This window comes from Bos javanicus, chromosome 6, assembly GCF_032452875.1.
Source record: "Bos javanicus breed banteng chromosome 6, ARS-OSU_banteng_1.0, whole genome shotgun sequence".
Taxonomy (NCBI): Eukaryota; Metazoa; Chordata; class Mammalia; order Artiodactyla; family Bovidae; genus Bos; species Bos javanicus.
The window spans coordinates 90401674-90414120 of NC_083873.1; the positions used below are offsets into that span (position 1 = coordinate 90401674).

General features: G+C 42.6%; 1 pseudogene; it reads left to right on the plus strand.

Annotated features, from left to right (window-relative positions):
* The window catches only part of LOC133249175 (ferritin light chain-like), a 45557-nt pseudogene extending 37105 nt beyond the window's left edge, over positions 1-8452 (plus strand).
* Positions 8453-12447: the final 3995 nt, after the last annotated feature.

Consider the following 12447-nt stretch of genomic DNA (forward strand, 5'->3'; position numbering starts at 1 on the left):
GACTACATGGAACAGCACGAATGGATGTTGCCCGTAGCACACAGCTGAGCTGCTCCGTTTTAGCAAACCTCATACGTTAAGGAGGCTACAGGGAAACCTGCCCGGTCTTCATTCTGGAGAGTGGTATTATCTTTATTGTACTGAGAATCAAACAAATCTCCTCTCTATTCCAGAGACAGACACTATCGTCCAAGGCTACTTGGTATATGAACAGCCTTGCAAAGATTATCCAGAATAAACTATCTATGCCTCTGCTCCTAAGACAGTAGAATACATAAGACCATGATTGGTAGGGAATTGTCTCCCAACACTGTGGAGACAGGAACAAGGGATGACTCTGCTGTGACGTGTGTGCTTTGATGATTGAAGACCGGAAAAAGCCTCTACCAGCATCACCTTCACACTCCATGAGCCGTGGGGACTATAGCATAACCCTGGAGAGGAGAACGGAGTGAGGAGCTACACTCCAAGCAAAGAGATTAAATAAAAGTCTGAATTCTGTGTAATTGGGCAGTTAACTCTCTGCCTCCTTCAGCTACTAGAATGTCAGACTCAACCCCAGACAGGATATTTGAGGATGACTGGCTGGAAATAACAGACAACCCTAAGACAAAAAACCTTTAGAAATTGTCACTTAATAAGTTTTCACATTCTCTCAAGAAATGGCTGGATCCCTGTCCAATAACCTTACAGTGAGGGGCAGGTCCCACACCTCTCTGATGTAACTTAGTAGTTTTTCTTTCTTTCTTTCTTTTTTTTTTTTTTACTGAAGTATAATTGCTTTTCAATGTTGTGTTAGCTTCTGCTGTACAACAAAGTGAATCATATGCTATAATCATACATATGCTATATGTATGCATATATCCCTTCCCTCTTGAGCCTTCCTCCCAACCACCACCCCCAACCCACCAATCTAGGTCATCACAGAGCACCAAGCTGAGCTCCCCAGGATCTGCAGCAGCTTCCCACTGGACATCTATGTAACACACGGTAGGGTATATATATCACTGATACTCTCCCAATTCATCCCACCCTCTCATTTCCCCACTGTGTCCACATGTCCATTGTATGTCTGTATTTCTATTACTGCCTGCTAATATGTTCATCTGTACCATTTTTCTAGATTCCACATATATGTGTTAATATGCAATATTTGTTTTCTCTTTCTGATTTACTTCACTCTGTACGACAGACTAGATTCATCTGCATCTCTACAAATTCATTCCTTTTAATGGCTGAGTAATATTCCACTCCATATATGTACCATATCTTCTTTATCCATTGTCCATTGATGGACATTTAGCTTGCTTCATTTTTATAGGACTCAATCTTAAATAAGAGCAGACAGCCAGGGATCACCATACCTCTGAGCAAAGTCTTTAGAATTTTTTTAAAAAAAGAAAGAAAGAAAGAAATACACAGAAATAGGAACTCAGAGGAAACAAACGATGAAGAAAAACAAGATGAAGTTTTTGTTTTTTTTTTAAGTTATAGTTAAGAGTTCTACTTTCAGGAAGCTGGAACCGATATACTTTTCCATACCCCTTCCTCCAAGTATGACTAAAAGACCTGGGCACTATTAGTACCCATCTATTCTTGCATATTGTCCATATTCTCCATTAGACCCCTTAGCATATTAAACCTATGCTCAGTCACACAGTCATGTCTGACTGACTCTTCGTGGCTCCATGGACTGTAGCCCACCAGGCTCCTCTGCCCATAGAATTTTCCCATCAAGAACACTGGAGTCGATTGCCATTTCCTACTCCAGGGGATCTTACCTACCCCAGGATGGATCAAACCCTTGTCACTTGGGTCTCCTGCATTGGCAGATGGATTCTTTACCACTAGGGCTGCCTAGGAAGTGTAGGTGTCTTAAATTCTAGGTCTGATCATTTCAAAATCTGAGGCTGATTCTGATGCTTGCTCCATCTGGTCATACTGTGTGCGTTGTTTTGGGGTGTTTTTTCCGGCCTGTTAGTATGCCTTGTAATTAAAACTTTACTGAATAAAAGGAAATGTAGCAAATAGGTATTTTTTGTGTGCTTTATCTGGCTAGGAATTAGGTGTGTTTAGCGTTTGCTGAAGCTAAAGTAGGTATCAGAGGCTAAAATTTTCCGTGCTTGTTTTTGTAGACCCTGTTGTCTTGGGTTTCCCTAAAGACTTCCTCTTAAATAAGATCTGAGACATACAGTTCTCTGAGATGAAACTCGCTGTTACTTTATAGGAGTCCTACTGACATGGTGGTAAAGTATGTAGGGAGAAAAAGCATTCTGTAGTCCTACAGAGAGGTCTCACCCTGTTAGTGAGCCTGTGCCCCAGAGTTAAGACTTTCACAAGGGCTTCTCAGTTTGTTTTTCTACTCCTTAGGTGATAAAATAAGGTTACAAAGGGCAGGATTGCTATTTCCTTTCTTCCAGAAGGGTTCAGTTCAGTTCAGTTCAGTCGCTCAGTTGTGTCTGACTCTTTGAGAACCCATGAATTGCAGCACGCCAGGCCTCCCTGTCCATCACCAACTCCCGGAGTTCACTCAAACTCACGTCCATTGAGTCAGTGATGCCATCCAGCCATCTCATCCTCTGTTGTCCCTTTCTCCTCTTGCCCCCAATCCCTCCGAGCATCAGGGTCTTTTCCAATGAGTCAACTCTTCGCATGAGGTGGCCAAAGACTGGAGTTTCAGCTTTAGCATCATTCCTTCCAAAGAACACCCAGAACTGATCTCCTTCAGAATAGACTGGTTGGCTCTCCTTGCAGTCCAAGGGACTCTCAAGAGTCTTCTCCAACACCAGAAGGGTTAGACTCTGACAAAACTTCAGTCTGTTGGGCTCTTATAAAATAGTTTTCCCTGATGCACGCCCTGTGAAGAACAGAATACTCTAGGCATGTTTCAGAATGGCTATTCCAGTTATTCACTGTGAGAAAGTAGTAGAATTCCTAGACATAAAACTCACTAAGCCTAAACCCTGTGGAGTTTTTTACTCTCAAACTTGTCCACACCAAGCCTCCCGCAATTCACTAAGGCCACCTTCAGTTTTTCTACCCTTGCACTTGTTCCTGCAGAGGTTTCTGCTCATGGATTTCTGCTCTGGTAAATTATGATCCTGTGTATCCACCTCTCTCCAATTTGGGGGGCAGCAGTTTGCCCTGTGACCACAATTCTCTGGAGGATATGAGTTGTTGATTTTTTACTGTGTCACACACTTTTTTGTTGTTGTTGTGAAAGTGGGAGTGACAACTTCCAAGTTCCTTACACACCTGATGCTGGATTGGAAACCAGAAGTCCAATTTCATAAACTTTTTATTGTCTCATAATCACACAGTTTCAGGGATGTTAATCCTCTACTCCAGTGCCCTGGAAGCAGTTATTGTTGTTCAGTTGCTAAGTCACATCGAGTTCTTTGCAACCCCGTGGACTGCAACATACCAGGCTCCTCTGTCCTTCGCTATCTCTCGGAGTGTGCTCAAACTCATGTCCACTGAGTCAGAGATGTCATCTAAACATATCGTCCTCTGCCACCCGCTTCTCCTTTTGCCTTCAATGTTTCCCGGCTTCAGACTCTTCTCCAATGAGTCGGCTCTTCACATCAGGTGGCCAAAGTGTAAGAGCTTCAGCTTCAGTCCTTCCAATGAATATTCAGGGTTGATTTCCTTTAGGATTGACTGGTTTGATCTCTTGCAGACCAAGGGACTTTTAAGGTCTTCTCCAGCAACACAATTCAAAACCATCAATCCTCTGGCACTCAACCTTCTTTATAGTTCAACTCTCACATCCATACATGACTACTGGAAAAACCATAGCTTTGACTATATGCACTTTTGTTGGCAAAGTGATGTCTCTGCTTTTTAATATGCTGTCTAAGTTTGTCATAGCTTTTCTTCCAAGGAGTAAATGTCTTTTTTAATTTCAAGGGGCTGTAGTCACCATCAGCAGTCATTTTGGAGACCAAGAAAATAAAATCTGTCATTGCTTCCACTTTCCCCTCCTTCTGTTTGTCATGAAGTGATGTGACAGGAAGCCATAATCTTAGGTTTTTGAATGTTGTATTTTAAGCCAGCTTTTTCACTCTCCTCTTTCACCCTCACCAAGAGGCTTTTTAGTTCTTCTTCCCTTTCTGCCATTAAAGTGGTATCATCTGCATATATGAGGCTGTTGATTGTTTCTCCTGGGTATCTTGATTCCAGCTTAGGATTCATCCAGCCTAGCATTTCGCATATAAGTTACTCTGCATATAAGTTAAATAAGCAGGATGGCGATATACAGCCTTGACGTACTTCTTTCCCGGTTTTGAACCAGTCAGTTGTTCCATGTCCAGTTCTAACTGTTGCTTCTTGACATGCATACAGATTTCTCAGGAGACAAGTAAGGTGGTCTGGTATTCCTACAGTTTGTTGTGATCCACAGTCAAAGGCTTTAGCATAGTCAATGAAGCAGAAGTAGATGTATTTCCAGAATTCCCTTGCTTTCTCTATGATCCACGAATGTTGGCAGCTTGATCTCTGGTTCCTCTACCATTTCAAAACCCAGCTGGGACATCTAGAAGTTCTCAGTTCACATTACTGCTGAAGCCTACCTTGAAGGATTTTGAGCATAACCTTACTAGCAGGTGAAATGAGCACAATTGTATGGTAGTATGAACATTCTTTGGCACTGCCCTTCTTTGGGATTGGAATGACTAGACACAAGTTAAACAGAGGTCCCAGGGCAGCAAATCTAGTCTCCTCTCTTCAGTGTAATCACTTCCTCCCTTAACAACCTCAGTACAAGGGACACAGGGAACAGACCAGGAAGTCTGACAAGTGTTTTGTGATTTAAAAAAAAAAACCCTTCATAAAATACTGTAACCACACTCTCTTTCCCTAGGAAAAAAAGACAGCAAAGCATCCAATTAACCTGAGAGAAAACATTCCTATGAACTGCTATTAGAATGAAAGAAGCTATTTCAAACATATTTAGCTAAGAGCAAGAGTTAGTTTGGGTTCCTGTGATTTTCAAAACTCTAATCCATTTTAATCCTTTAATTGCTTTGTACTTGGGCTGAATTAGGAAGTTCAAGTTTTTGTCCATGAGTCTGAAGTCTGAAAGAAAATCCTGTGATTCACTTTTTAGAAGGAGATACTTTCAGTACCCTTAAAGTATTTCTAGGGATTATCCCAGAATAGGGATAATTTTGAACTTTAGGAACATTGGGTTAAAGACAGTTATATTAAATAGGGTGGAGAATATCAAACACAAAGGAATGATTAAATCAAACAAGAAACCATTTCTGCAGTTGTCATTCAAGAGAGAAGAGGCTATTTCCAGTTTTAAATCAAATAACTAAGGTGTGACTAATTTTCTCTTTTTTTGAGTAATTTTTATTGGAGTATAGTTGATTTACAAAGCTGTGTGAGTTCCAGATGTGCAGCAAAATGAATCAGTTATACATATACATATATGCACTTTGGGGGATTCTTTTCCCATATAGATTACTACAGAATATTGGATAAGTTCCCTGTGGTATACGGTAGGTCCTTATTAGTTATCTATTTTATATAGAATTGTATGTATATGTCAATCCCAATCTCTCAATTTATTTCTCTCCCCCCTTCCTCCCCTGGTAACCATAAGTTTGTTTTCTACATCTGTGACTCTATTTCTGTTTTTAAAATAAGTTCATTTGTATTATTCTTTTTTAGATTTACATATAAGTTATATCATATGGCCTTTGTCTTTCTTTGCCTGACTTACTTCACTCCATTTGGCAATCTCTAGGTCCATCCACGTTGCTGCAGATGATATTATTTCACTCCTTTTTATGACTGAGTAATATTCTATTACTACCACATTTTTATTCACTTCCATTGTCAACTGACATTTAGGTTGCTTCTGTGTCTTGGCTATTGTAAAGTGAATAATTTTCTCCTGTATATAGTTTAATGGCTTCCCAGGTGGCGCTAGTGGTAAAGAACCCACATGCCAATGCAAAAGACATAAGAAACGCAAGTTCGGTCCCTGGGTCAGAAAGATCCCCTAGAGAAGGGCATGGCAACCCACTCCAATATTATTGCCTGGAGAATCCCATGGACAAAGGAGCCTGACAGGCCTTAGTCCATAGGCTCTCAAAGAATCAGACATGACTGAAGTAACTTAACACACACACAAATATATATTTTTAAACTACTTTTCTTGGTAACTATAGTTGCATCAGAAGAGAAAACTAGATTATTGCAGGGATAGGAATGGGAGGAAAACCTGCCTTCTATCAGAAACAGTTTGTACTGTTGGAATTGGTACCACATACATATATTTATGGGCATAAAGCTAATAATTTATTAGTTGCTTATTAAATAAATAATTTTATGAAAAATGTAAGCAATGTGCTAAATTCCACAATTTCCAAATGCAGCAGTTAACATCATGTAATCCTTTCCATAACTTCAGCCAGCAGATGTGTTATTTGGTCTTATTCTCAAGCATCTGGTTTTCAAGATGGCTCTGCTGCTGACTCCTCTGCCCTGGGGTGGGATCAGTGATGACTTGTAACAACCACAAGCTGATTGTGTCAATTTAACATAAAGAAGAAAAATGGAGAATAACCTTTCAGTCCCAGATCTCAGGTTTAGTGCAACATCCTCAGCTCATTTGAGAAAGACCTACCCAGCTTAGGGGGTAGAGAATACAAAGCATGCCACCTCTTCCCCAGCAACTCTGTAACATGGAAGAGAAAGACACATGGTCTTTGTTCTCCCAAAGCAGGCCCAGATGGAGTTCCAGGAAAATTTTCCATGTTTCTCTTGTTGCTTCCTCACAGGCTATCTGCTCTCAGTGAGTAGGGAAGGAGGGTCTCCTTTCTCTCTCTTGTTTGTCCTCTAACACCTTAAATCCAGTGGGATGATGTTCATTTTGTGTGCATGTGTGCGTGCACACACACACACACACATACTCACACACTTCCCCATATCATAAACCTGACTTCTAATAACTCCAAGGTCTAAATTTCTCTTTCTTTTCTCCTTTCCCTAACTCATATTCTGGCTTCATCTCAAGTTCATCCCATGGGATGGCTATGGCTCTTGTTGAAACAGGATATTCTAAATTCTGTTCTCCAGATGAACCCTTAAGAATAGGGTTCTTAAACTCTAAGGTGCCAAAAAGGAAGAGGAAAGAAAGGACAGACAATGAGCTGTGGTTGATTATAGCTCAAAAGGGCATGTGATGGATTCCTTTATTCACAGGGGTCGATGACCTGCACTAATAGAATCCAAAGCCAGTGAAGTATGGATTCTAAAAAAAATCCATTGGTTGGAGGTAGAGTGATTATTGACAGAAAAATGTTGCTAAACAGGAGTTTACTGGAATTTTCCCTGGAGGACATTGCCTGAGAGACAAGTAACTGGAAGTGCTTTAACCAGCCTCAAGCCTTTGTTACTTTCAGTTTATGGTGTGTGACTATAAACAGCTGGACACAACTGAAGCGACTTAGCATGCACCCACAAAGATTCATGAGGAGAAAAGAGCTAGTGAGAGACACACAAGCCTTAAGACTGGTTAGAAAAAAGAGGTTGGAGACATATGAGGGGTGAGAGAAGAAATAGTTAGGGGTTAAGGATCTCTTTTCTGGAAGTGCACTCAGCAGTCCCGCGTATCTGTCTCTTGCTTCAACTGTGCTTGGAGGGAACAGACCCAGGGACGCCCCTTGCTCCAGCCTCCGACCACCCTCCAACATTTTTTCCAGTCACAACATTCAGAATCAGCCACACAGCTGTCCACAATCACTGGCAATAACCACTATTTTTTGAGCTTAACTCCTTATTACCTGTCAACCATAAACTCCCAGATTCGCCAGAATTATTCCACCGAGGTGGAGACTTCTCTCCACCGCCTGGTCAACATGCATCTGCAGGCCTCCTACACTTACCTCTCTCTGGGCTTCTATTTTGACCTCAACGATGTGGCTCTGGAGGGTGTGGGCCACTTTTCATGAATTGGCCAAGGAGAAGCACAACGGCCCAGAGCGTCTCTTGAAAATGCAAAATCAGTGTGGGAGCCACATGCTCTTCCTAGAAGTGCAGAAGCAGTACCTAGATGACTGAGGTAAAACCAAGGATGCTATGGAAGCCACCCTTCTCATGGAGAAGAATCTGAACCAGGCCCTTTTGGGTCTGCAGAGCCTGGGTTCTGCCCGCACAGACCCCCACATCTGTGACTTCCTAGAGAACCACTTCCTAGATGAGGAGGTGAAACTCGTCAAGAAGATGGGTGACCACCTGGCCCACCTCCACAGACTGGCTGGCCCCCAGGCTGGGTTGGGCGAGTATCTCTTGGAAAGTCTTACCCTCAAGCAAGACTAGGAGCCTCTGGAGCCCAGCGGCCTTTGAGGAGCCCCCTAACATCAGAGCATCTGCCTGAAGCCCCTCTTTACATCCACTAGGCAGCTTTTTAACACCCTGGAGAGACCACTCTCAAGCCCTGGACCAAATGGAAACAATAAAGCTTTTTGAAGCCATATATATATATATATATATATATGTTTTCTCCTGCTAACAATGATACTCAAACTCCAGAGGAACCTATGGGCTTCCTTCTTGGCCTCCCCTCACCAGCTTCCCTCTTTCTCAGCCTGAGGTAAGAGTGGGGGTTGGGCAGGTGGCCAGAAGCAGTGGGGCAGGGTTTCCATGGGAACCCCAGGGTGTCTGAGAGACTTTCTCCCACTCCAATCTTACACAGATTTCCTAGCCTATGCACCCCCATTTCACACTCGGTGAAAAAGAAAACAGGCGTTTCCCTAGAAACAAAAGAAGTTAAACCACACCCCATTTCTCTCCTCAACTTCTCAGTTTAGAATAAGTAATTCTATGTTGTTGCTTTTTAGTTGCTAAGTCATGTAAGACTCTTTGCAAACTCATGGACTTCCCACTCGGGGATCGAACACAACTCTCCTGCATTGATGGGCAGATTCTTTACCTTTGAGCCATTTCTGGTGGCTCAATAGTAAAGAATCCACCTGCCAATGCAGGAGACACGAGACCCGCAGGTACGATCCCTGGGTAGAGAAGATCCCCTGGAGAAAGAAATGGCAACCCATCCCAGTGTTCTTGCTTGGAAAACCCCATGGACAGAGGAGCCTGGTGGACTACAGTCCATGGGGTCACAAGAGTCAGACAGGACTTAGCGACTAAACAAGTTAATTCTAACTCTATTCCCTATACTAATTACTTTCTAGCTCAGTAGATCTCCTCAGTAAAATGGAAAAGATTATAATTAGACCCATATACTATTTCATCTCATGTGAGCTTCAAAATAATTCTGAGCTATAGGAAATGAGATTTCACCCTCTTTTTTCAAATGAAGGAAATGAAACCAGCTTCACCGTTCAGACCTGAATTTTATTCACAATGCCCCATTTTTACAAGGAAAAACAATTAAGAACTTCTAGTTAACATTAGGTTCTACTCAGACCTTGCTAGGAGCAACAAGTTATTAATGAAGTAAAGTAGATTTGATGTAAAATAGTGAAAAAGGAGTTGCCAGCTTTGGAGACTCTATATCTCCAAAAGGATGAGTTAAGCTGACAAGAGCATTCTGTCACTGAGGAAAACCTAGGGTGTAGAGAGTGTCCATCTTTCTCAAACACAGTGACACCTTTTGCAACTACTACTACTTTTCTGCTGAGACCCGTAGAGAACCAAAGCAGGAGGTCTCAGAGCAGGATGTCAAAAAAAGCAAATTAGGGCTTTTCAAATGATCAGACTGAACAAAATGCACTGCAAAATGAGATCCCCTGGGGCTAAGTTCAGAAAAACAGCCAGCTCCCTGGGCCATCAAGTTAAATTCCACGGAGACTATTCCAAAATGGAAAAATCTCTACCTGCCAGATGATCTCTTGGGAAGGGTACTGGATATGCATACCACTTGGAGTGGGTACAGTGAGACCCCCAAAAGGTGATTGAGTGACTGACCTGTGTAAGGAGGGTGGGGTGACTACAGGGCTCTGTTTTTTAATTGTTCTAGATATATTTGGGGCCAGAGCTGAATTGCCTGGGATAAGAAAAGGAAGTTTGAGCCCCACTCTTGTTTTAGTCCTTCCCACAAATAGCCTGACTGTACTGTGCCTCCCTTCTAAACAAACATAGAATGAATAAGTTTTTTTTTAATATCTATTTAAGGGGGAACCAAACTACTCATCAGCCTGGGCTTCTCACTTGTGTTAGTGTCATCCAGATTTAAGACATGAGTGCTTCAAGAGAGTCAGGCTCAACTTTCAATATTCAGTGAGTGTTTATACAGCACCTACTGTATGCTGGGCACTATCCCAGATCCAGGGAACACAGTGAACAAACAGGCAAAAGTTCTTACCCTCAGCAATCATACTATAGTTTGGTGGAAGGAGACACAATAAATTTAAAATACGTTAAAATAAATTATAAAGTATGTTAAGAAGGAAAAAAGTGCTACAATAACAGGAAAAGAAAGAAGAACAGAGTAGGGAGGATGGGGTGTGTAACAGGCTAGGTATGTGTGTGAGATGGCACTTTCCATGGGCCAATCTGGATCGACCTCCTTGAGAAGGTGCCCGCTGAACAAAGGCTCACCAGAGGTGAAGAATGAGCCTGGACAAAGATAGGGGAAAGATTTTCCTGCAGAGGAAACAGCTAGGGGTGGACCTCATGGTGAGAAAGTGCCCAGCACCTTCAAGGAACAGTGAGGAGGAAGAGGAACAAAGAGGGGATGAAGTCAGAGAGGCAGGGGCAGGGGGATCGGAGATCAAGGAGCCAGACTGCACAGGGCCAGGGGGGATCGAGGATCAAAGAGCCAGACTACACAGGCTCTTATAGACCAACAGAAGAATTCAATTTTACTCTGAATAAGGGAGGCCTTAGAGGATAAGCACATGACTGATATGATCTGGCTGATTTATGTTTTAAAAATATAATTCTACTAGTCATGTTGAAAATAAGCTATAGAAGAGGAAGAAAGAAGCAAGGACACTGCTGGTTAGGAGTCCTTTGCAACCAGAGAGAGATGGCTAGTGGCTAGGAAGCAGTGAAAATCACTCAGTCATGTCTGATTCTTTGTGACCCCATGGACTGTCCATAGAATTCTCCAGGCCAGAATACTGGAGTTGGTTGCGGTTTCCTTCCCCAGGGTATCTTCCCAATCCAGGGATCAAACCCAGGTCTCCCGCACTGCAGACAGATTCTTTACCAATTGAGCTGCAAGAGTAGCCCAAGAATACTGAAGTGGGTAGTCTATCCCTTCTCCAGCGGATCTTCCCAACCCAGGAATCAAACTAAGTCTCCTGCATTGCAGGTGGATTCTTTACCAACTGGGCTATCAGGGAAGCCCTGGCTAGCAAGCAGGGTTTTGACAATTGAGGCAGTGAGAATTGATTAAATTATGGATATAATCCTAAAAGTATAAGCACTACCTTCACCCTAAAACTCAATTATGCCTCACACTCTAAGTCTTTACATAAGACAAAACACAATAGTTTAGTCATTAAGCAGAGCCAAGGACCTTTATTTACTCCTTAAGAGTCATAGATAAATATTCTGAGCCATATCCTGTGAGCTGTTTTGCAGATACTGAAGCCCCCTCACCTGGCAGAAGAAGATGACTCTATGAAGAGAGGATGACTACATGATGACCAGAGAAAAGCTGTGACATAAGCTATTCCACTTCACACAATTCCGAGAACTGTCCCCAAGAAGCAGGAACAAACTCTGAAACTAGAGATTAACTGTACTCAAAACAACCAAGACGATGCTCATAGGACCGTCACATCACTGATACTGAGATGACTGTCAGAGCTGACTGTGCCATCCTGCTCCCTCCCTCCACGCATACAACCTTGAACCTCCACTATAAAAACTTCTGCTCCTTAAGCAGCAATCAGGAGTTGGTTCGCAGACACAAGTCCACCTTCTCCCCTGGTTGCCAACCTCCAAAATAAAGTTACCTTTCTTTTCCCTCGTCTCCTGAGAACTGGCTATCAAGCGATGAGCAGCCAGACCTGAGTTTGGTAACAAAGGTAAAGGCCACAAGATGTCTTGACAGATTGGATGTGTGAGAGAAAGCAAGGAGGAAAAGGAAAGAAGGAAAAAGAGGGACAGAGGAAAGAAAGAAGACAAAACAAGAGGGAGAGAGGGGAGCAAGAGAGAAGGAGAGAATGGGAGAGGGAAGAGAGAATTCAAGGTTGACTCTCAAAGTTTGTGGTCAGAGCCAACTGAAAGGATGAAGTTGCCATCAACTGATACAGAGAAGACAGCAGGTAAGACAAAATCACTTGGAGTAGCCAATGGCAACCCAATCCAGTATTGTTGCCTGGAAAACTCCATGGAGAGAGGAGTCTGATGGGCTACAGTCCTTAGGGTCACAAAGAGTCAGACACGACTGAAGCGACTGAGCACATAGCACACAAGATACGTTTAAGGAGAAGATGAATCATTCCATTTGGGAATGATTGG